Genomic DNA, 26,492 nt, shown 5'->3' with positions numbered 1-26,492 from the left:
GTCACGAACTATTTCAATAGACTCTCTGCTGCATGGAATGAGTTGGATGTCGTTAAAGAGTCCATTGTTGCACCACCTAAAGTTCTTAGACAGGTCTAACGTGCAAAGGAATGAGAGAGGTTGACTCAGTTCCTGATAGGGCTGAAAAAAGGATTTGTCACTTTCAGAACTCATATACTTACCTTTGTAGAGGCGCCATCACTACGATGAGCATATCATATTATCGTTTAAGATGAAAGTCAGAGGAACATTGAGCATGATGAAAAGAAGAGAGCTACTACCCTCAACGTTTATCAAAAGAAGCAGTCGGCTGGAGAAGAAAAAAATGAATTAGAGCCACCTCAACTATTTAATTTATATGGCAGGATGAATGGACAGGATGAAGCCAAACGATCCAACGACTCATATTTGCCCACAACACAAAATAAGATTGGAACTCAAACTTTTAACAATTTTCATTAAACCCTAAACAACTTTAATAATTACAATTAGCCTCTCAAACAAAAGGGAAAATTATATTATGACTATTACAAATGATGTAATCACACTAAGGATACTTGCTGGAAACGGCATGGTCATCCTGGATCATCAAAACAAAGGAAGAAAGACCCACAACAAATCAAGCCGTTTCAACCAGTCTAGAGCCTACAACAAAACTCTCATCAAAACAATATGATCAACTGATTCAACTTCTAAATCAGATATCGAAGGGCAATAACATCCCCACTTCCTATGTAGGTACAATTTCATGCTTAAATACTTTTATTTCTCCAGATGTTTGGATAATAGATTCAGGGGCTAGTGACCATATAATATGTTCCCTAGAATTTTGTACCAACACAAAATATTTGTCTCCTCCAACACTTGTTAAATTACCTAATGGGACCACAACTCAAGCCACACAAATAAGATATGTCCAATTAGATAAACTCATACTAAAAAATGCCCTTTGTATACCCACATTCCGTTTCAAACTCATCTCAGTTTCCAAAATATGGGCAGACAACAAATGTATAGTAACTTTTTTACCTACTATATGCGTATTTCAAGACCATTCGACTGATAATCGGATGGGCTTGGGTAAAGAACAACATGGGCTATACTAATAGATACCGAACCCCAAGACATTTCCTTTATTAAATAAAAATTGTATTAATTCTCCTTATTGTAATACAAATCAAATTAATAAAGTGTCATTCATTTCCCATCAAAGATTAGGGCATTCGAGTACTATCCCATATCCAAAGTGTCCCATTTACCCCCTTGCTAAGCAAACTCGCACTACCTTTCCCACAAGCATTTCTACAACCACAAAACCATTCCAATTGATACATTTAGACATTTGGGGACCTTATAGTACACCTAATTATGATGGATCTAAATATTTTCTTACCATAGTAAATGACTTCTCACGTGCCACGTGGGTGTACCTCATGAACTCAAAGGCCCAAAAACATTCTTTTTTTTTTTAAATTTGTATCCATGGTCCAAATTTAATTCCACACAAAAATCTAGCGAATTCAAATAGACAATGCAAAAGATTTTTTTAACCATACCATCACTACCTACCTTGACTCTTAAAGAATTCTTCATGAAAGTTCCTGCCCTTACACACCACAATAGAATGGTACTATGGAATGAAAACATGGATATCTATTAGAAGTAGCCCGTGCCCTCAAACACCAATCCAAAATTCCACCTAAGTTATGGTGAGATTGTGTGGTCACGACAACCTATCTGATCAATAGAATGCCAACTAATGTTTAGGGTGACAAAACACCTTATGAACTTCTCTTTGGCAAGAAACTAGACATCAGGAACTTAAGAGTATTTGGGTGTCTCTGCTACTCTACCAAACTGCAGCAAGCAGACAAATTTGACACCTAAGAAACTTGTTGTGTATTCATGGGATATCCTCCACTACAAAAAGGATATCGCCTATATGATATGACTACAGACAAATTCTTCATTAGTAGAGACATCACATTTCATGAAGATGTTTTCCTTTTTGCTGATGAGATTAAAGACACAACATCCACTAGTTCACCACCAATGACTCATATTGAATTCCTTGAACAAGAGTATGATGTAATTCTATCCTCTCACAACACAGGCAATATATCTACAGGATCTGATTCTACATAAGGTGTTGATTCACGTTCACTTATTTTGGATCCCACTTCATCATCTATAGATGTTCTAGTTACTTTTGATAATTCTACACAGGTTCCTTTGAGACGTTCATCACAAAACAAAAAACCTCCCATTTGGAACATTGACTATACTTGTGTTGTTTCATCTAAACCATATGCTATTTCTCAATATATCAATTATGGCAGGTTATCTCCAAGGCACAAAGCTTGCATCAGTCACATCTCTAAACATCATGAACCTAACTTATATTCAGAAGCAGTTCAATTACCTCATTGGTGTCAGAAGATGGCAGAAGAACTAGAAGCTCTGTACCTCAACAAAACCTAGGATTTAGTACCATGGCCATCTTACAGAACACTCATAAGTTGCAAATGGGTCTTTAAGATAAAACATCCGGGTTGATGGTTCCATTGAATGATATAAAGCTCGATTGGTTACAAAAGGGTTTACTTAGTAAGAAGGACTTGATTACCAAGAGACTTTTTCACCTGTCATTAAACATGTTACTGTTCGCACACTCTTTGCTATTGCAACTTCTCATGACTAGTCTTTTCATCGGATGGATGTTCACAATGCTTTCTTTCATGGGGACTTAGATGAAGAAATATATATAGAAGCTCCACTAGAAGTTCGTAGACAGAGGGAGAATCTTGTATGTTGACTATGAAAGTCTTTATATGGCTTGAAACAAGTATCCCGACAATGGAACACCAAAATTACAAAGGCATTGATCAAGCTAGGTTTCAAATAGTCAAGACATGATTATGCCTTGTTCACAAGAAGACAAGGAAATTCATTCATATGTCTTATGGTTTATGTGGATGATATCCTTATAATTGGGAATGACATCATCACCATAGAGAAGCTAAAAACTCACCTTCATAAACCATTCAGGATAAAAGATTTAAGATCTCCAAAATTTTTTTTGGGAATTGAAATTACCTGATCTGTAGATGGAATCATCCTCAGCCAAAAGAAGTATGCCTTGGAATTAATAGTAGACACATTATCTGCTTGTAAACCAAGTATCATGCCAATAGAACAAAATATCAAACTCACCAGTCAAAAGTATGATCATAACAACAAACAACAGAAGACCCACCACTATAAAATTATCTCAAATATCAACGACTAGTAAGACGACTGATCTATCTCACAATGACCAAACTAGGCATTAGTTATGCGATTCAGATTCTTAGTCAATTTATGCATGCACTAAAGCAATCTCACATAGATGCAACTTTAAAGGTAATTAAATACCTAAAAGAATATCTGAGTCTAGGGTTATTGTTCCCTCGAGATAAAAACCTGAAAATAACGGCTTATTACGACTCAGACTGGGGTACATGTCCCATGACAAAGAAATCACTGACAGGCTTCTGTGTAAAACTTGGGGATTCACTTATCTCGTGGAAGACGAAGAAGCAATCCACTGTCTCTCTCTCTTCAGTTGAAGCAGAACACTGGGCAATGGCAAAAACTACTTGTGAAATAATATGGATTTGTGGTCTATTAGAGGATCTGGGCATGATAATCTCAAAACCAGTTGGACTCTATTGTGACAACAAAACAGCAAAGAATATCTCTACCAATCTAGTCTTTCATGAAAAAACTAAGCATATAAAGATCGACTGTCACTTTGTGAGAGATAAGATACAGGAAGTATTAATAAAACCTTACCATATTCGAACCATAAAACAATTAGCTGATATATTCACCAAAACCTTGGGATCAAGACAACATTTTTACCTTTTACATAAGCTTGGAGTTTATGACATCTACAAACCACAAACTTGAGGGGGAGTATTAGAAATCATATCATATCATATCCCTGGAAATCCTACATTATCCCTAGAAATCATATCCCAGATTATTAGAAATCATATCCCTGGAAATCATACTTCACATTGATTAGCAGATTATTTTTTACAATTCAAAACACAACTTTTTTATACAATTCATATTATGTTACCAAAGATAGATTAGTGTTTACAATATATAAGTCATTGCATGTAAAGATTTTATGTACAAGTAATAAAAAACAATAATTCTTCCTCTACACTTCTTTCCTGGGCTTCTCTGATTCACTATATTGAACCAACTTTGCTCTCTCAGATTTTGGCAAAGTGGTATATAATTCAACTTACTGAATAAAAAATAATGTAGAATAAAGATGGGGGTTAGGGATTACATATAGAAGGATGCAACACAATGTTTTGTATAACACTCTCCTATGTGGCTCTAAGATTGCTTGGAGAAGAAATGGAGGGTGGTGATGGCACCATGGAGAAAGCTCAAAAATGGATCATTGATCGGGGTGGTGTTACTTCCATTCCATCTTGGGGAAAGATGAGGCTTTCGGTTTGTTTTATTTATTTATTTTTTCTATTCTTATAATAATTCAACAATATTACAATAGTTTATTTGAATTAAAAAATCATTGATATAAATGTTAGATACTTGGTGTATATGAGTGGAATAGTAACAATCTTTCACTCCCAGAGATGTAGGTTGTGTCTGAGTTTGTTCCCATTCATCCAAGACATATGTGGTGTCATAGTCGAATAACATATTTGGCAATGTCATATTTGCATGGCAAGAGATTTATGGGACTAATTAATCTTCTTATAATTTCTCTTAAAAGAGAGTTTTACACTCTTTCTTATCACAATATTGATTGGGACCAAGTCAGAAATCAATATGCCAAAGTATTTATCTTTATCTTTATCTCTCACTATTTTTTACCTACCTATATCATTATTAAATATAAATCATCAATATTTATATCTGTGAATGTGACTTTCATATTATATTTTTTTTTTGTTTTTATCTTTACCTTTATCATATTATATGCATGCTTATTCATATATTAATAAAGTAATTGAACACTAAATCTAATTATACTTAAGATTTAAAGGGTAAAATCAAATACACAACAACTACTATTCTATTTCAACTCATATTGTTTTTCTCATTCAACCACATAACTTTTAATTAAATGGAATTGCAATACTACATATCTAATTTTTATATAGTTCAATTAACCTATAGCTCTACCTAGAAGTCTTCTTGTTTACAATTCATTACTAATTGAAGTATTTGCATAATTGATTATTAAGAGGACCTTTACTACCCTCACCCAATGATGCAAGACATAATATGGAGTTGTATTGACAAGTTTGTGGAACTTCTTCTGATGAAATGGCCTATGCATAAGTTGATGAAAGAAGCTGCTCTCAAAACAGTAATCAAACACATCCACCATGAAGATGAAACCACTCAATATTTATGCCTTGGACATGTTAATAAAATACTCAACATGGTGTGTTGTTAAGTGGAGGACCCTGATTCTCTAGCTTTTAAGCTTTACCTTCCAAGAATTAAAGACTATCTTTGGATAGCTAAAGATGGAATGAAAATGAAAGGCTACAATGGATCTCAATTCTGGGATGTTGCTTTTACTGTTCAAGCCATCCTCTCTACTAATATTCTTCATTCAGAATATGCTGTTTCGTCTATGTTTAAGAAAGCACACAATTTCATTAAGGCCATTCAAGTATGTGAAATGTTTCATTATAAATAATGTGTTAGCATAATGAAAATAATAAAACTGTGTTTACCAACTTTGAATAGGATGAAGAAACACTCAATCACGCAATGACATATAGTTGTATATCTATTTATATACACAAAATGGATATGCATTGTATCACTCTAATGAAAATTCATAGTGATTTGTTTATAGTTTATGTATGTGTGTTTGTGTGTGTATATATATATATATTTCAATCGAAAACTAATCTATTTTGAATCTTCTTTCTCAATTTAAATTAGGTTCAAGCAGATAGCTCAAATCATGTGAGTTATTGGTATCGTCACATTTCTAAGGGAGAATGGCCATTCTCTACTCCAAATAATGGTTGGTCTGCATCAGATTGCACTACTGAGGGATTAAAAGTACTGTAATTTAGCTTACTTTTTAATTATGTATTTTAATTCATTTATTTTGAAGTTTTAAACCAAGGTTAAAATATTCATCACAGGCAACAATCTTGTTGTCACAAATGCCTTCTAATATTGTGGGAGAAGCAATACCAGTAAATCAATTATACGATGCTGTTAATGTGATTTTATCCTTACAGGTATTTAAGAATGTGAATGATGAATTAATATATAAGCAAAAAGTAATGAATGAAATTTTGTATGCATTCTAACAGAACAAAAATAGAGGTTTTGCATCATATGAACTCATAAGATCTTATGCATGGCTGGAGGTATGTAATTCATAAATATAAATTAATCTCTCATTGGATTAATCAAATTAAATTATTTAAATTTTAACCATAGCAAAATATTATATGCTTCTATTCTATCTTCCTTAAATCATGAATCTAGCTAAAATATTTGGAGATATTATGATAGATTATCAATAAGATCATACAACTCAATATATTTATCAATGAATGGTGATCGACATAAAATGTTCAAGGGGATCTTGAACTATATCCTAAGTAAGATGCTTGAAAGACGAGTAGGATGTTTTGCTAGAGGCCAATCTTAGTCTGTGTCTAAATTCAATTTGAATTTAGACACTATCAGTTTGATAGATAACTTATGAGTTACATGTATATAGAGATTGATTCGAACCTAGAGATAGGGATTATTTGATGATAATTCAAGTGTTTTAGGAAAAAGAGAATTTGGTTGATTATGCTTTGACCAAGGAAAACCGTGATGTGCATGGTACCAGCTGGCACCATGCAAATTATAAAAGACATGGCATGGCTAGACTAATTTGGTCTAGTTATGCAAGGCTAAAGTGCATGTTAAGTGGCACACTTGTGTGCCACCTGTGCATGCCTTAAAAATATGTCAGGCGACTCACTTATATGCCATTCTTGCATGTTATGAAACTTGCCGACTGTGCATGTTTACATGTTAGCCCTGCATATGTGATGACAGTGTTTGTCTGGATGAAATTCTTATTATACTCAGACACCTACACATATGTAAGACACATTAGAATTAAAGAAAAAAATGAGACTATAAACGCAATAGAAACAGTACTTGCAAGTTTTTTAATTTTCTCTCCTTCTTCTTGTGAACACAAATAATCCAATAAAGAAGCCTAGTAACCTTCTCTTTGGATTGCCTCTTATGTGTTCATGTTCTGTATGGATACCAAGGCACTACCTCTTGAGGGTTGGATAACGTTCAGTCTCAAGCCATGTAAAAATTTGAAGGAGTAACAAGCGTAGGTATAAAATCTAAAATACCCTATATGTGTTTTGTATGTTCATGATTATACGTTTAAAATGGGTATCCTAGTTAGGGTTTTTCAAAATTTTTTTTAATTTTTAATTTCAATACGTTGCCAATTATCGATGCTCTGAAAACCCTATAATACAATACCTAATCGACTACCTCCTATGGTTTGTAAAATAAACCTGATGTGTAATCTACCTCCACCATTTTTTTGAAGATCTTCGACTACTCGTAGTCACCTTAACTATCGTATGTTATGCTGATATGCCCCATAAAGAGTGTGTCAACTGTCATCTAACTCTATGGGATGACAATCTGCTGCTCGTGATGGTGTTGATGTAGTAGTGGCAAGAAGGAATTTACATACTGATGATCGACAAGAAAACATAAATTGTTTTATGTTTTCATGAATGTATAAAACATTTAAACAAAGTCAATGGATATAGACCACTTACATCATTGGTTAGCCATTGATGCAGCTTGACAAACGTGTGCCAAAAAGTGGCTTTGGACTTTGCTCTTATGCAATATACTTCATGGTCTTCTGATGTTGCAACCTCATCATAACATTTGAGGAAAACTTCCTCACACTCTGTAGCCAAGGAAGGAATGGTTTGAATATGTTATTTCACCCTTGATTTGATCGAATTTGTATATAGAGTGCATATGAGTGGACCCTTTTGAACAACCCTACCATAAGCGGTTTGCACCAATTGAAAAAATATTTAAAATTGTTAATTTAATAATTCATCTTAACTAACACACTCAATGAAATGGGTTAATGTTACCTTATCAACATACTAAGGAAGAGGTTAATGAAATGGGTTAATGTTATCTTATCAATGAAATTGGTAGTGTGCGTGCATAAGTTGGTGATAAGAATCACATTGACAATTAGGATTATCCTAATGCATGAAATATTATTGTAATTTATGTTAGATATGCATCAATGGTGAGTTGTTTTCAAACAATGGGAAACTCAAAAAGTGTGAGAAGGTATGCATGAGCGTCATTTATCCTTAAGAATGTGCTTTGCGACAGTCCTTATTCCATGGCAGGAAATTTGGACTTGAAACTGAATTACCCTCTTATTGGAATAATGTTAATTGGTGGGATTCAATTGGCTGAATTTTACTTAGTGTACCTTACAAATTTTATTTTAAGGCTCGACATTCCAATAAAATTTTAGGTAAATGTTTATTTTTTGATCTTATCTTTTGACTATGAAAGGGAAACAAGTGAGATATGATTTTGGTTATTTCCAATTCAAAATTATAATGACATTGAGAGAGGCATTTTCACTACTTTGTAGTTTGGAATTGATTCCCATGTAAAGTCTATTTGGATTTTTATTTTTTTCCCTTTACATTATGTAAATTTAATTTTTACTGTTTAAAGTGATTTTTTTTAGAGACACATTTGTAAACAAAAGAAAATCAATTACAATTTAATTTTGACCGTATTATAACTTGTAAGTATTAGATTTTTTTCGGAATTAATAAGACATATATGTCAAATAACCAAAATTGAAACTAGAATTCGAACTGATCAAATAAGTTTCAAGTGAAAGCCCATCTAAACAAAATTGGTTATAATTTTGAAACTTAAGACCATTTAGTTTTAATTCTAGTTGTAATTATGTTTTTCAACACGATATCTGGACCGGTTCACCCTTAAAATATAAAGGTAATATTATCTAAGTCATATCCCATGTCTTTCCATGCCACAAAATAAAAATAAAAATAAAAAAAGTATTTTCCTTATTTTTGTTAACTTCTCAAAATTTCTTTTCTTTTTAACATATTTTCTTTCTAACAAAACAAGCACATGATTTAAAATTTTTTTGGAAAGCCACAAAAAAAAATCAAAATAAGATTGGAAAGAATATTTTTGTCATGACTTTGCATTAGAAATATATTTTCTAACTTTTTGTTATTGGCTTTCATGATTACTTCCCATAATTAAAAAAAGGGAAATTAAATTAAATATCCATTTTACGCTTTCATTAAACAAAAATACCCAATTTTCCTATTTTTAAGTAAAAATACCCTAAATATTTTTTAAAATACCAAAATTACCCTTCACTACATCTATATAAACCCTTTCACTTTCACTCTCATTATATACACTTCTCTTATCACTCAAACACTCATTCTTATTCTTATTTTTACTCAATATCAATTATTGCGGGTTTGTTTAGAAGGAAGAATTTCATATTTCTGAATTTGAGTTTAAAAAAATCAATTTGTGAGAAAAAGTATTTATATGAATCTTAATTCAAAACTTAATTTTATTTGTTAAATCTAGTTCATATGTTATGTGAAGAGGGTATGTGGATATTTGATAATAATTTAAGGGTTAAATGAAATGTTAAAAAAATATGGGGGCATTTTGATATTACACAATATATGAAAGATTTAAATAATATGTTAAGAATAAATAGATGCATTTTTAAATAAAACAACATACAAGGATGTTAAACAAAATGTTAGATAATTATGGGGGGCAAATAAAATGTTAGAATAATATGGGGGTATTTTAATATTAAACATTATACGAATGTTTTAAATGAAATGTTAGGAATAGATAAATGCATTTTAATACAACACAACATAAAAGGGTGTTAAATGAAATGTTAAATAATTTAGAGGGTTAAATAAAACTTTAAAAAAATATGGAGGGTTGTTTGATATTAAACATTGTAAAACGATTTTAAATGATAAGTTAAGAGTTGATAGATGCATTTCCATAGAAAACAACATGTGGAGGTGTTATATGAAATATTAGATAATTATAGGGGGTTAATGAAATGTTAAAAATATATGGGAGTATTTTGATATTAAACATTGTAAGACGGTTTTAAATAATATGTTAAGAGTTGATAGATGCATTTCCATAAAAAACAACATGTGAGGGTGTTATATGAAATGCTGCATAGTTATAGGGGGTAAATGAAATGTTAAAAAATATAAGGGTTTTTTTATATTAAACATTGTAAGAACATTTTTAATGAAATGTTAGGAATAGATAGATGCATTTTGATACAAGACAACATATAAGGGTGTTATATGAAATGTTAGATAATTATAGGGGGTTAAAAAATATTAGAAAAATATGAGAGTTTTTTATATTAAACATTATAAACCAGTTTTAAATGATATGTTATGAGCAGATAGATGTATTTTTATATAAGATAACATATAAGAGTGTTATATAAAATGTTAGATAATTACAGGGGGTTAATTGGAATGCTGAGAAAATATGAGGGGTATTTTGATATTAAACATTCTAAGACAGTTTTAAATGACATGTTATGAGTAGTTTAAGACAATTTGGGAAATTACAAGTGTCATATATATCAATAAATGGTTATTGTGGATTTTTTTTTATAAATGTTTATTTTTTCCCAAAAATTTATCATTATAGGATTCATAATTAAAATGGGTAGTTATGCGTTTATTCGTTTCCAAGAAGAGTAGATTCAATATGATGACAACACAATGAAATATGTTGGAGGTATAAACAATTGATTAAAATTCCATCTAGAACAATATTTGAAGGATTTATTCAACTTTTGAAGGAGCATTATGGCTTTGATCTAATTAAAAATTACCTCCAACTATTTATGAAGCCAAGAAAAATTGAACTCGATTGCCCCATACAGATCCAAAATGATGAAGATGTCCAAGGTCTTATTGATATGTCTCAATAATTGAAAGAATGTATTCCTATTTTTGTTACATCTACCCTGATCGAATGACAAGTAAAAAAAGAAGAAAAAGAAAAAATTAGTAAAGTGAAAAAAGAATATGATTTGGAAGACTTGATTGATTTTAATAACGATGCATTGTATATTGCAAACTCATAGGCTTTTGGAGAGAAAGATAAGTTTCCCAACTGAGGTGACTTTGAGGGGAAAGACATGACTGATAATTCTCTTAATGAGGTAGAGTCCAAGCATATGTCACCTATTACCGGGGTATAAATAGTTTATAGCTTAAAGATTCTATTTTGGCTGATGGAAATTATTTTGGGTCATCTTTTAATAATGTCCCCATTGATCCATTTAGGTGACTTCCTGATTTTCCTCCACAACCATCAACACCATCAAGTTGTAAAGGATCGATCTGAGAGGGGAATGCTGTAAAGTTTAATGATATTTTTCATAACAAACGACACTTGAAAGATGTTATGAATCAATTTGCCCTAGAGAAAGGATTTCAATACAGGGTAAAGAAGTCTGACATCGGCGATGGAAGATTACGTGTGCTAATGAAAAATGCAACTGGTATATATCTGCAACCAAAGCCAAAGTCAGTGAAATCATCGAAATCATTAAAATGAATCCAACCCATACATGTTCAGTCGATCAAATAATGTCACATCATTGACAAGCTGGGGCTCGAGCTTTAGGTCGATTAATGAGGTCAATGATTGTATTGATTGATCGAATTTATTAGCCTAAAGAAATAATTGTTGATATCGTCGACCGGTATAAAATTGACATTTCATATTCACAGGCAACAAATTGGGCCTTTAAATTAAGTGAGAGGCTCATCGAAAGAATCATTTATGCTATTACTAAAGTATCGCTATAATTTAGAGCGTACTAATCTAGGAGTCGTGATCATTATTGAAACGGATGATGATCATCGATTTAAGTATTTTTTCATGGCATTGAGATGTTCCATTCATGTATTTAGACAATATCTTTGACTTGTTATTTTTTTTAGTGTCTCTTTCCTCAAAGGCCACAATATCTTGGTCATTTGTTCCTTGTGGTGGGCCTCGATGGTAATAACTAGATATACCCCCTTGCAGACGAATGCCCCAACTACGTTAACCTCTGGATGGAGGAGAAGATCAGTCATCATATGTCAAAGTCAATACGCTTGGAAGTTCAGCCATTTACACCTCTTCGATTTTAGGTTGTTGGTTTTGGTGGATACATGGATATTGTGGAACTTAATGAAATTTCTTGTACGTGTAGAAAGTTTTAGCTTTCATATATTTTGTGCAAGCATGTCGTTGCTGTTGCAAGACAAATAAGGCTCACAAATATCAATATATAGGTTCATCCATTATTTCACATTGAGTTCTACCGTGCAATATATGTGGAACTTGTCAACCCTCTTAGAAACCAATCAGAATGGTTGCATACACCAGAAGAAAGAGTTATCCTACCCTCTGTTCTCGATCATCATCGATCAGGTCGCCCTTCCAATAGGAATCGATGTCTTTTACAGGGGGAAAATGTTACACAAAACATATGTAGTCATTGTAAGCAACTAGAGCATGTTCGAACCTAATGTAAAAGCCTAATACCGGTTTCGAGCTCCATCCTATATGGTTCATCTAGAAAAGATAAAGGATCGAAATCTTGGCAAATGTCAGTGTAGTTTTATTAATTATATTATTTATGACCGTTGGTCAAATGATATGTAATCGATGTATTTTTTATTAATGTTTCAGATGAGTAATTGTGTTCATATGTGATGTAATAGATTTATTGTGAATATTTTCTTCATTTCATATTTGTTAAAATCAACATTATTATTGTAATTATTAAAATTAACTTTTTCTGATTTGATTCAATATTATCCATGAACTAATAATATGATTAAGTCCATACAATTAATTAAAACTATCGTTCCAAAATGATATCTTGATTTATCAATTCGCTTGAAAATTCAATTGGAATAATGCTATATCAATAATTTTCATATTTAAAAAATTTCATATGTAATAATGATATTAATGTTGAAAATATTTTTGTATTTCACTAGTACCATAATAATGAAATTAAATGTATAGCCATATATAATGATAGATAATGTAGAGCATACACATAAACATATACAGTAAATATGTTTATTGTATAAACAATGATCAAACTAAATATACATCCATGATTTACTCAATATAGTGAAAATACAATTGCGAGGCTATACATCGATGCGTAGAGGTGGATGACTCTCAGGGAAAATCCATGCTCCGTAACAATGTCAAACACTCTATAAAGTGTAACATATAAATGCCACAATCACCGGAGCCTTCACCCTGCTAGGGGATACCCTTCGCTCGATGATCGCCTTGAAATGTACTCCTAGAAACTATCTAAAATCCATCACCTATAATAACGCTGATGTGAATGTCATGTACAGTCGCATCTATCGTGCGAGCGTCTCTAAACTCCTTAAGTATGATACCTCAGAGTCGTCTACTGTAATCGACCAATTACAAAAATCTAAAACTCTGGCTACCCAATGTGTGTAGTTGAAGTTTATAGGGATGAAAACCTATAAACATTGAAAAATTAGAATGAATACACGTGTAACATATAAATTAATTCAGAGTAAATCATAATGGAAATACTATTATACTATACCATGTTGACCTCCTTTATTAGTTTGTAAAACAAACCGAAGGTATAATCTGCCTCAACCATCTTTATGAACATCTTAGGAAATCGATACTCCTTTGTCGATGTGCTAAACCAACTATCGAATGTCATCCTGATATGTCCTACGAAAAAGGTATGGGCTGTTGTCTAACACTGTGAAACAATCATCTGGTGATCATCTTAGTGCTGATGTAATATAGCCAAGAAAGAATCAACGTGCCAAAATGGATATACAAAAGTTGAATTGTGTTAGTTATTGACGAATATATAAAACTTTTAACCAAATTATATAATGAGCGTAACTTAGTTGTCAGTCAGCCACTCGCATAGCTCCACAACAATCTTTCAAAAATTGTCTCTGGATTTCAGTTCAATGAAATAAACGTCGAGCTCATCGGATGCTATAGCTTTGGTATACCACGTGAGAAAAAATTCCTCACACTTTACAGTAGAGGATGGAATGGTCCAGAGTTGTTGTTTCACCCTTGGTTTTATTGGATTTGTATACGGGGTGTGAACGAGCTCGTTTAGATGATCCGACCATGTGCAATAGGAACCAATTGAAAAAAACAAACAACTGTTAATTCATTATTTAATCTTAAGTGACAATTATCATTTACCCGATTAATATTATTTTATCGAAAAAGGTCAGAGGAGGTTAGGCGGGAAAATCCTCTACCGTAATCATGTCAACTATCTGTACCCCTAGGATAGACTGTAAAATTAATTTTATATTATCAGTGATCAGTATATATGAATATATACTAATTATAATGGATATACCTCATCCTAGTTTTCGGAGAAAACATCCTCTTATAAGTCCTCCATCTGTGAACTAATATCCATGACCCTTTTGTCAGAGTTAGGGATATCAACAAATAACCATAATCACTTATTCTGTAAATGAGAGCAAACATTTTAAATAAACATAATAATTTGAAAGACAAATTGATCAATGACATTTCATCAAAAAATGCACTACCTCTATGGTCGTAGAAGGTGTACGGGGTGAACTCTCGATCGAAAAGAACTCATGAACAATACCCTATACAAATGAAAAGAAAAAATTGATTAATGATATTTCATATAAAATATAATAACGACAATTATTTTCATACCTCAAGTGTGGGATCTGAAGCAACCAAAGGATCAACTGAAACACCCTCATGAGTAGGACCCTAAACGAATATATAAAAGGAATTGATCAATAACAATTAATTAAAAAATATAGTAATAACGATAAAAGACATACCTCATATTAGAGAAGAGATGTAACATAAGGGCTAATCAAGACCTCTTTGTAACGACTATCCTGGGATATAGTAATAACAACTTGATCTGTGACATTTTATATAAAATAAAATAAAAATATAATAACAACATTTAACATTAAATATCTCTAATAAATTACATACAAACCTTATAAGGGTGACAAGATGGAATCAACCTATCAATAGAGGAGATTGTCCTGACACTATCGTGCGTACCCTACACGAAGTCAATAAAGATGTTAGAGCAACAACGAAATACAATTTTTATAAGGATTAAATAAGATGTGACTTTGTAACTTGATCAACTGGAGTTGGGCATGCACATGTGATGATTTCCTCCAAACGAGTTAGATAATCCTCTAATCGACTCATCTAGGAAGACACGTAGTCGCATAATTGAGTTATTTGTGAAGACACCTCCTTGTGGAATAGGATGCAAAATCATAGTGACTTATTGTGCCAATGCAACATCTACTATGGATAAAGTAGGTAATGTAGACGTGGGATACTTTTGTGTGATAGGATGGGTAGTAGGCTCTTGAACCCTAGGAAAGTTTGTAGTCTCGGTGGTTAGGGTCTGAATAACCGGGGGACATGAAAGCTACTCCATAATAGGGGATTGAATAAGCTCCTCAAATGTCTTATGGCTACCAGTTGGTATATCTACTAGTGGCATCATCGAAGAAACTCCATCTCCTGTCAGAAGGCACCGAAGACAATAAAGAGGAATACAGAACTGATATACCCCTCTACAAAAGAATGTCTGCATACCATGGTCTAGCCTCCTCAATCAATGATAAACAGAGTGGGAATGTGACATTTACCTATTCATTAAGCATATAATTCAACATATTTGCAATATTCAAGGTGTCATTTAATTAACTCATTAATTAATGATTACATACTTGATCATCAGTGAAAATAGTGACTATATGACTCCAAGTCAAAACATTGCATGCATGCCACTGAAAAATCCATGGAGACGCATGGATATCGACCATATCCACCCAATCATACAAGGTGTCCATCATCTCATATATCCAATACTGCAATAAAATCATTAATGGTTAAGTTACCTCTATTTGTATTCTTGCATATATAATCAAGAAATATAAACTTACCTAAAAAGCAAAAGGAAATTCGTAAAGGTCATATTTATGCATTTCGAGCATCCGACCAAAACAAACTTTGTCACTTGCTTGGGACATCGACTTATACATCATTTGCCATACTAGAACACCCTAGGGATATGAATTAAACCCATCCAGATGATCAACCAACTGAATGTATTTCACAAAACCCTTCTGCTATCGATCATTCCCCAATAACACTATATGGAGGTAATATAATATGACCATCTTAATAACATCAATATCATCATCCCTTATAGCCTAGCCAAAAAAATACGCTCGATATCATGATACTACACTTTTTGACAAACTTGAAAGTAAGTATCTCTAATCTTGTGTCTGAATATACAAGGAATATACAATGAAAGTGTAGTGTGTTGGCTGATGAAAGCCTTGTTATCAAGGAAAACTCGAATGGGCTGAATCTCACTTCAACCCCATTAACCCTAAACCATAACTCATCTTTAACTAAGGGTCAATGTACTAAGGGTTGATGTAGCTATTGCAGGAGAAATGCATACACCAACACTTCAGAAAATTTGATATCTAGTAGACGACATATTACCTTTGCTCGAAAGTGTCTTGACTAATCAAGGATTTGTAACTTGCCGTTCGACACATTTTCTTTTAAGAGATGTATCTTGTAAAAAAATTTAAAAGTTTGTAAGGATTTCACCGAAAATAGATATATAAATACATATGAAAATGACAAATAAAAAAACACAACTAAAATGCGAAAAGTCCATATTGGAATAACATAGAAAGATAAAAACTAGAAAAGCGAAAAAAAAGAACTGAAATTTGAAATCTATACATTCAAATACCATAGAATGACAAAAGCAGAAAAATCGCTTGAAAATCTGAAAAGTACAAGTCAATATATCCTAAAATGGTAAAAATCGATAAAAAGGGAACTGAAATAAGAATTCTATATATTGAAATAACTTAGAATGTCAACAATAAAAAAATCACTAGAAATTTGAAAAGTACAAGTTGATACTTTTCATAAATGATAAAAATCTAAAAAACGGAATTGAAATTTGAATTCTATACGTAGAAATATCTTAAAATGTTACTGAAATTCGAATTATATATCTTAGAATGTCAACAATAAAAAAATCACTCTAAAATCTAAAAAATACGAGTCAATATACCTTAAAATGACAAAATTTGAAAAAATGAAATAGAAATTCGAATTCTATACGTTGAAATACTCTAGAATGTCAATGATAGAAAAATTGCTCAAAAATTTAAAAAGTGCAAGTAGATACTTTTCAGAAATGACAAAAATTTGAAAAACGAAACTGAAATTAGAATTCTATATGTTGAAATACCTTAAAATGTCAATAATTGAAAAATCGCTCGAATATTTGGAAAATACGAGTTGATATATCCTAAAATGGAAAAAATCAAAAAAATGAAACTAAAATTTAAATTTTATACGGTGAAATACCGTAAAATATCAACAATCAAAACATTACTCGAAAATCTAAAAAGTACCAGTCAATACTTTCCATAAATGACAAAATCTGAAAAACAAAACTGAAATTCAAATTTTATATGTTGAAATACCTTAGAATGTTAGCAATTGAAAAATTACTCGAAAATCTGAAAAGTATGAGTCAATACTTTTTAGAAATGGTAAAAATCCAAAAAACAGAATTGAAATTCAAATTTTATACGTTGAAATACCGTAGAATGTCAACAATTAAAAAAATTGCTCAGAAATCTGAAAAATACAAATCGATACTTTTCATGAATGATAAAAATCTGAAAAACAGAATTTAAATTCAAATTTTGTATGTTAAAATACCCTAGAATATTAAAAATCAAAAAATTGCTTGAAAATTTGAAAAGTACGAGTCGATAGTTTTCAGAAATGACAAAAAAATGAAAAACAAAACTAAAATTCGAATTTTATATGTTGAAATACCTTAGAATATCAACAATTGAAAAATCGCTTGAAAAATATGTGTCAATATATCCTAAATGGAAAAAATAAAAAAAATGTAATAAAAATTCGAATTCTATACATTGAAATACCCTCGGATGTTAGTAATCAAAAAATCGTTCGAAAATCTAAAAAAATCGATCTGAATTTCAAAAACTACATTGTAATTATATCGTAAAATGTGTATAAAAAGCACAAAAATGAAGAAATGAATATCAAATTTGAGAACTACATATCAAAAAACCCTAAAATAGATATGAAATTGAAAAACTACATTTGAAAAAACCCTAGGTGTGAAAAATATCAATTTATCCTCTTACAAAATTTCTACTCTCAAACAGGTCTAATATTTTGTCTTTGCCCCCTTATCAATTTTCTAATCTTTTACAGGCCCTACAGGTTAAAAAAGGCCAAAGAACTATATCACCCCTAAGTTTTAGTGTATTTTTAAGTCATACCCATAGGGTTTGAAAAACCCAAAATTTCACCCATGGGCTAACTTCCGTTAAAAAAAGTAAGGGTAAAATCATCATTTCATTAATTATATTAACAAAATATAAAATTTATTATATTTTCCCCCTACACTTTTAAAAACTAAAAACTTCACCCCTGCCTAAAGTTTTTCAACTTTCAAAAGTAACATTTTCCCCCCAAAACCTAGGGATTATTTTTCAGATGTTCTCCAACCACCATTTTTGCAACCGACAACAATGCTTCAACCTACTACTCGTCAACCACTAGATATTCACTCTCCAGTGGAAGAAAAGGCAACGAAGATGCGTCTTCGTCGATTCGTTTGAATCAACGAAGATGAGCATCTTCGTCAATTCTTCTAGAATCGACAAACCCTTGTCTCCATTGATTCATCTAGAATCAAAGAAGATGAGTCTTCAGTGCATCAACTAAAAGCTTCGAAGGTGAGTCTTTCGGTCATTGGAAAATACGAAAATCCATATTAATGTCTCTAAATCAATAAATAGTGCATTATTAAAAGCTTTTGGAAGTTGTGGAAAGAACCTTTGCATAAAAAAATTAGAAATAATTCTGGAAGCGACTGATTTTGACTTTTTTCTAATAGGGCTAATGTAATTGTCCCGTCACAAGAATGTCTATAAATTGTTCTTTACACAACTTAGAAAGTAGAGAAATAATAAAATAAAAATAATGTGGAAGCTGAAGATTTCAGAAGGAAATGATGGATGTGTTAAAAGTGTAAACAATCACACAGGCAGACAGTTCTGGGAATTTAAACCAGAGCTTGGAACACCTGAAGAAAAAGCACAAGTTGAAATTCTTCGGAAGCACTTCACCAAAAATCGCTTTCAACAAAAGCATAGTTCTGATCTTATTATGAGACTTCAGGTAAATTCATTATATTTAGATTATAGTTATATATTTTTTGAAGGTCATTTTGAAGTTTTTTATTATTATAGTTTGCATAGGAGAATCCATGTGAGATGAATTTGCTTCCTGAGAAAGTGAAAATAACAAGTGAAGAAGAAATAACAGAGGAATTGGTGGCTAATACATTGAGAAGAAGCCTGAGATTCTATTCAACTCTTCAAACGGAGGATGGCTTCTGGCCTGGCGATTATGGTGGCCCTTTGTTTCTTCTTCCTGCCTTGGTATGCTTGCTATTAGACATATTTATTTTATCTTTATATTCCCTTGTTTTGTTCTATTTTCATTCTAAGGTATATCTTTAATTTTTTAAGGCAAAAATACTTTCTTTTTTAATTAACATAACAAGTAATATGAAATATATTTTTAAATAATTATACCCAAAAATATTTAAATAAAATAGTATTTTGGTTTTCTTTTATTATATCTAAATAAACATAATAATTATTTATACCTACCAATTTTTATTAAGCTAATATAAATTTATATACAATAATTTTTAAGATAATCTATTTTATTTTTTAAATAAAATGTTACCCCAACTATCTTAATGTGAAATAATTAGATGAGCGAATATAAAAAGTGAATTGAATAAATATTGAATTAAAATAAAGAGTATGACAGTGAAAGTGCATTGTCGGATTAATCCAATAATCTATGTCACGTTTTTCATTAAAGGACACTTAAACAAGTTGGAATCAAGAGGAAAGAAGTATTCTTTGATTCTTATCTTATCAGAAACTAATTTGTTGTTAAGTGGCAAAAGGCATCTATCCCGCATGCAGAGACAAGCAGATCACAACCATCTCATGATAATTAAAAGGCCAAAAGACTTATTCCTACCCAAGGTATAGTGAAATCCCAAACTCCCACCTTCCAACTTTTAAAAACCCAAACACTCCACTTATTACCAAATTTTTGTTAAAAATCTCAGTTAGAGTTAAGGGCAAAAACCCTCTAGGGTTTATTCCTCTTCCTTCAAACTAATTTCTCCTTCTCTGACCATCAATTGTCCTCTCTCCCTCCTTATCTCTCCCTCCGGTCTCTCTCACTTACCTCTTTGACCATTTTCGATCAAAGAGGAAGATGATCGGTCTTCATCTGAGATGAAAAGGATGAGTCTTCATCTGAAAGACGAAGACGACGCATCATCATTTTAGACAAAGACCATCCGTCTTCATCTCCAACAGAAAACGACTGGAGAGGCAAAGGAGAGAGACCGAAAGAGAGATAAGGGTTGAGGGAGGACGAGCAACAGCCAAGGAAGGAGAAATCAGTGTCAAAGGAAAAGGAACAAACCCTAATGGGGTTTTTACACTTTTCAAACTTTGGTTGGTGAAAATGCAATAAAACTTTAATTTTTTAAATAAATAACGATTTTACCCCTAATCTTAAATGAGATTTTTTTACAGAAATTTGGTTATAGGTAGGTGTTTGGGTTTTTGAAAGTTAGAGGATGGGACTTGGGATTTCACTATACCTTGGGTGGGAATAAGTCCTTTGGCCTAAATAAAATTCTATTCCTTTTCAAAATTTGTCCTTGCCCCCACATTGTCACGCCCACAAACTTAGTTTATTTATTGTACTTAATTATTGTACAATTATAAATCTTTAATTGCATATATGAATATTTATTTCTAATGAAATTGAGTAGATGATGGCAAGATTACTAAATCAATAAATTTGAACTAAATAAAGAATATTATTTCTAGCCCTTACCTTGCTCAAAGATTGTTAAAAAATAAATCTAATAGAATTAATAATTGTTAGACATAATTAAACATTGCTTAACAATATAAGAGATTGTTTATTTATAATATGATGAGCTTGCTAATAAAAATGAACAATGATCTTCCAAAAGTTTCATGATTAAAGAATAAAGCAACTGCACACAAGAGGAAGTAAAATAATGATAGATTTTTTTTTTTTTATAATTGTTTAGGTGATTGGCTTATATGTTACTGGAGCCTTAGATGCAATACTACATTTGGAACATCGGAAAGAGATGCTACGCTATTTGTATAACCACCAGGTATTTATTTGTTAATTTCTTTCAGATTTTTTTGATCAAGTGGTATATAATTCAACTTACTGAACAAAAAATATTGTAGAATAAAGATGGGGGTTGGGGATTACATATAGAAGGATGCAGTACAATGTTTTGTACAGCACTCTCCTATGTGGCTCTAAGATTGCTTGGAGAAGAAATGGATGGTGGCGATGGCGCCATGGAGAAAGCTCGAAAGTGGATCATTGATCGGGGTGGTGTTACTTCCATTCCATCTTGGGGAAAGATGTAGCTTTCGGTTTGTTTTATTTTTTTTCTTCTTTTCTCAAAATAATTCAATAATATTACAATAATTTATATAAATTACAAATATACTTTGCAGATACTTGGTGCATACGAGTGGAGTGGTAACAATCCTTTACTCTCCGAGATGTGGGTTGTGCCTAAGTTTGTTCTGATTCATCCAGGACGGATGTGGTGTCACAGTCGAATGGTATATTTGGCAATGTCATATTTATATGGCAAGAGATTTGTGGGAACAATTAATCTTCTTATAATTTCTCTTAGAAGAGAGCTTTTCACTCTTCCTTATCACTATATTGATTGGGATCATGCCAGAAATCAATGTGCCAAAGTACGTATTTATTTCTATCTCTATCTTTCTCTATTTTCTATCAACCAATATTATTATCAAATATCAATCATCTATTCTTATATCTATGCATGTCACTTTCATATTATATTATTTCTTTGTTTTTATCTCTATCTCTGCCTTTATGAGATTATATGCATGATTATTCATATATTAATACAATAATTGAACACTAGATCTAATTAGATTTAAGATTTAAAGGGTAAAATCAAATACACAACAACTTCTACTCTTTTTCAGCTCATATTGTTTGTCTCATTCAACCACATATTTTTTAATTAAATGGAATTGCAGTACTACATATCTAATTTTTATATAGTTCAATTAAACTATAGCTCTACCTAGAAGTCTCCTTGCTTACAATTCATTACTAATTGAAGTATTTGCATATTTGATTATTAGGAGGACCTTTACTACCCTCACTCAACGATACAAGACATAATATGGAGTTGTATTGACAAGTTTGTGGAACCTCTTCTAATGAAATGGCCTATGCGTAAGTTGATGAGAGAAGCAGCTCTCAAAACAATAATCAAACACATCGACCATGAAGATGAAACCACTCAATATATATGCCTTGGACCTGTTAATAAAATACTCAACATGGTGTGTTGTTGGGTGGAGGACCCTGATTCTCTAGCTTTTAAGCTTCACCTTCCAAGAATTAAAGACTATCTTTGGATAGCTGAAGATGGAATGAAAATGCAAGGCTACAATGGATCTCAATTCTGGGATGCTACTTTTACTGTTCAAGCTATCCTTTCTACTAACCTTCTTCATTCAGAATATGCTGCTTCGTCCATGCTTAAGAAAGCACACAATTTCATCAAAACCACTCAAGTATGTAAAAGGTTTCATTATAAATAATGTGCCAGCATAATGGAAATAATAAAACAATGTTTACCCACTTTGATTAAGATAAAATAATACTCAATCACGTAATAATGCATAATTGTGTATCTATTTATATACACAAAATGGGTATATATAGTATTACTCTAATGAAAATTCATAGTAATTTGTTTATAATTTATGTATATATATATTTCACTTGAAAACTAATCTATTTTGAATCTTCTTTTTCAATTTAAATTAGGTTCGAATAGATAGCTCAGATGATGTGAGTTATTGGTATCGCCATATTTCTAAGGGAGGATGGCCATTCTCTACTCCAGATAATGGTTGGGCTGTGTCAGATTGCACTGCTGAGGGATTAAAGGTACCGTAATTCAACTTACTTTTTAATTATGTATTTTAATTCATTTATTCTAAAGTTTTAAACCAATGCTAAAATATTCATCACAGGCAGCAATCTTGTTGTCGCAAATGCCTTCTAATATTGTGGGAGAAGCAATACCAGTAAATCAATTATACGACGCCGTTAATGTGATTTTATCTTTACAGGTATTTAAGAATGTGAATGATGAATTAGTATATAAGCAAAAACTAACTAATAGAATTTTGTATGCATTCTAACAGAACAAAAATGGAGGTTTTGCGTCATATGAACTCACAAGATCTTTTGCATGGTTGGAGGTATGTAATTCATAAATATAAATTAATCTCTCCTTGGATTAATCAAATTAAATTATTTAAATTTTAACCACAGTAAAATATTATATGCTTCTATTATATCTTCCTCAGATCATGAATCTAGCTGAAATATTTGGAGATGTTATGATAGATTATCAGTAAGATCATACAACTTGATATATTTATCAATGAATGTTGATCGAAATTATTAATTAAAACTTAACATATATACAGGTATGTGGAATGCACATCAGCAGCAATTCAAGGCCTAAAGTCATTCATGAAAAAGTATCCAGGCCATCGAACAAAAGAAATAGAAATATCGATTGCAAAGGCAGTTAAGTTCATTGAAAGCATACAACAACCAGATGGCTCATGGTAAAAACTATACAACACCCTGCTAATATACAAACATTGGTTAAACTTGATCAAACGTTTTATTTCTATAATATTAAGAGGAAAAAAGAAAGAATTAATGTTGTGGAATGAATAAAACTAGGTATGGGAGTTGGGGATTGTGCTTCACTTATGGAACATGGTTTGGAATAAAAGGGTTGGTGAGTAGTGGAAAGACATACGGAAGTAACAATAGCATCAAAAAGGCATGTGAGTTTTTGTTATCAAAGCAACTTCCTTGTGGAGGCTGGGGAGAGAGCTACCTTTCAAGCCAAAACAAGGTCAGAAAACTACTGAAACCAAACCCCTTTATCTACTCTATAAAGCTATGTATATACATTTTCTAGTACATCATTAGGTCTATAAATAATATGTCATTATGTGATTAGATGATTTTAAATTAAGAATAAAATAATACGCAATCACATGATAATATGTCATCTTTGTCCCCAATGGTGTATTTAAAAGTGTGTGTATATAGCATTGTTCTTATGTGAGTATTTGTTATTTTAAAATAAAGAGTGATATATGTTTCTTTAAATAAACAGGTATATACAAATCTTCCAAGAAACAAAGCACATCTAGTCAACACTGCATGGGCAATGTTAGCTCTCATTGAGGCAGGCCAGGTATGTATATGAATAAAATTATGCTTTTTTTTAAATTAAAATAAAACAATCATTTTTTTTTTATTGTGAATTAGGGCTATAGAGATCCAGTTCCATTGCATCGTGCAGCTAAAGTGCTCATTGATTTGCAAATGGAAAATGGAGATTTCCCACAACAGGTAACTAACATACTTTTCTTCAGCCACTGAGGTGCAAGTTTCCTTTTTGCATTTTGAAAAAACTAATTTATACCTTTTTCAAAAAGTTTTCCTAATAACAAATTAAGTAGATGCCATGCTTTTATTTCATTACCCATGAACTACTTAATTTGCAATATAGTACATACTCTTAATTTCAAAAACATTAATGTGTTCACTTTGTTTTTATATTGATAGGAAATCATTGGAGTCTTCAACAAGAATTGCATGATAAGTTATTCAGCTTATAGAAATATCTTTCCCATATGGGCTCTGGGAGACTATCGCAATCATGTGTTGCTGTCATCTAAAGAATAGTAAATGCACATATTAAAAAAATAATAATAATAACACTCCCCACAACTAGGGGGTAAAATTGCAAAATGTAATGTAACAAGTTTCTCTGTAAGCATATTTTAACTGGTGGTCATAAATGTTTATATTGTAGATGTATTTGACAAATCATGAATATTTGTAATAACATATTTTAGGTTGTGTTTTATAATGTTGTATGCATATATATTGTATTATGTGATCATATTTCTAAAATATGAATCTTATTATCTGGATATATATGACAGTTTATTTATCTTCATTTTTTTATATGATATTTTTGTTATTATTATAAAATTATTATATTAAATATATTTTGACATGACATTATTCTAATATGATATTATTTTTATTTTTTGATCATAACTAAGTATATGATATTATTTTTGTATTTTGTCCATAATTATTTTAAAGGGACAATTGTGTTGTTTCATGGTAGAGAAGGTCAACATCTTTGGACATAAGTGTTGGTCATATATATGATCTTCTTTAGTTTTAGTTACAACCTAAGTATTATATATATATATACACACACGTACATGAATTTTTTGATGTATTTTGTTCAAGTTCATCTTTGTTTGTGTTGAATCTTAATGTTTTCATGATGATAAAAATCTAAGTTTAATTTACTAATATGTCCAAAGAATGCTGAAGTACATTACAAAATGGACAAAATGTGAAATTTACAGATAAATCTTTACCAAGAAAATATTGGTGAAAACTGGTCGCGACAAAACGTGCATCAACCGTTCAACCTTCTGAAAATAAAATAATATCGTCCAGCCATGACCCAAAATAAATATTCATGCTTTTAAATATAAATTTAGTTCACCCATGACCTAGAGCATTAAGTGTCCCAGTTGGGACATTTGAAACTTGTCCCACCCATGACCTCTCTCCTTACATTTTCTTGCTAAGTGTCATCTCTAATCAATTACTTACTGCCATGTGTCCAAGAAAGCTTCAAATATTGTCATATGTCTATTTTCCATTAAATGTCCCAGTTAGGACATTTGAAAACCTTCTCAGTTGTGACATTTTTATCTAAATTGTTGTTAATTTTGTCCGACGCATCACTGCCATGTGTCAAAATATTTATTATCTCAACCGGATCTTTCTGAAAATTATCCCAGTTGTGACATTTTCATCTGAATTACTATCAGATTTGTCCAATTCGTTACTACCACATG

The 26,492-nt window shown here is 31.5% G+C and overlaps 1 pseudogene; it reads left to right on the top strand.

Annotated features, from left to right (window-relative positions):
- Window positions 1-19,330: 19,330 nt before the first annotated feature.
- On the top strand, window positions 19,331-25,410 carry LOC123193871 (annotated as a pseudogene).
- The last annotated feature ends 1,082 nt before the right edge of the window (window positions 25,411-26,492 follow it).

Source organism: Mangifera indica, chromosome 13, assembly GCF_011075055.1.
Source record: "Mangifera indica cultivar Alphonso chromosome 13, CATAS_Mindica_2.1, whole genome shotgun sequence".
In the NCBI taxonomy this organism is placed as follows: domain Eukaryota; kingdom Viridiplantae; phylum Streptophyta; class Magnoliopsida; order Sapindales; family Anacardiaceae; genus Mangifera; species Mangifera indica.
The sequence above is the reverse complement of the archived record's forward strand: the minus strand, read 5'-3'. Positions and strand labels throughout refer to the sequence as shown.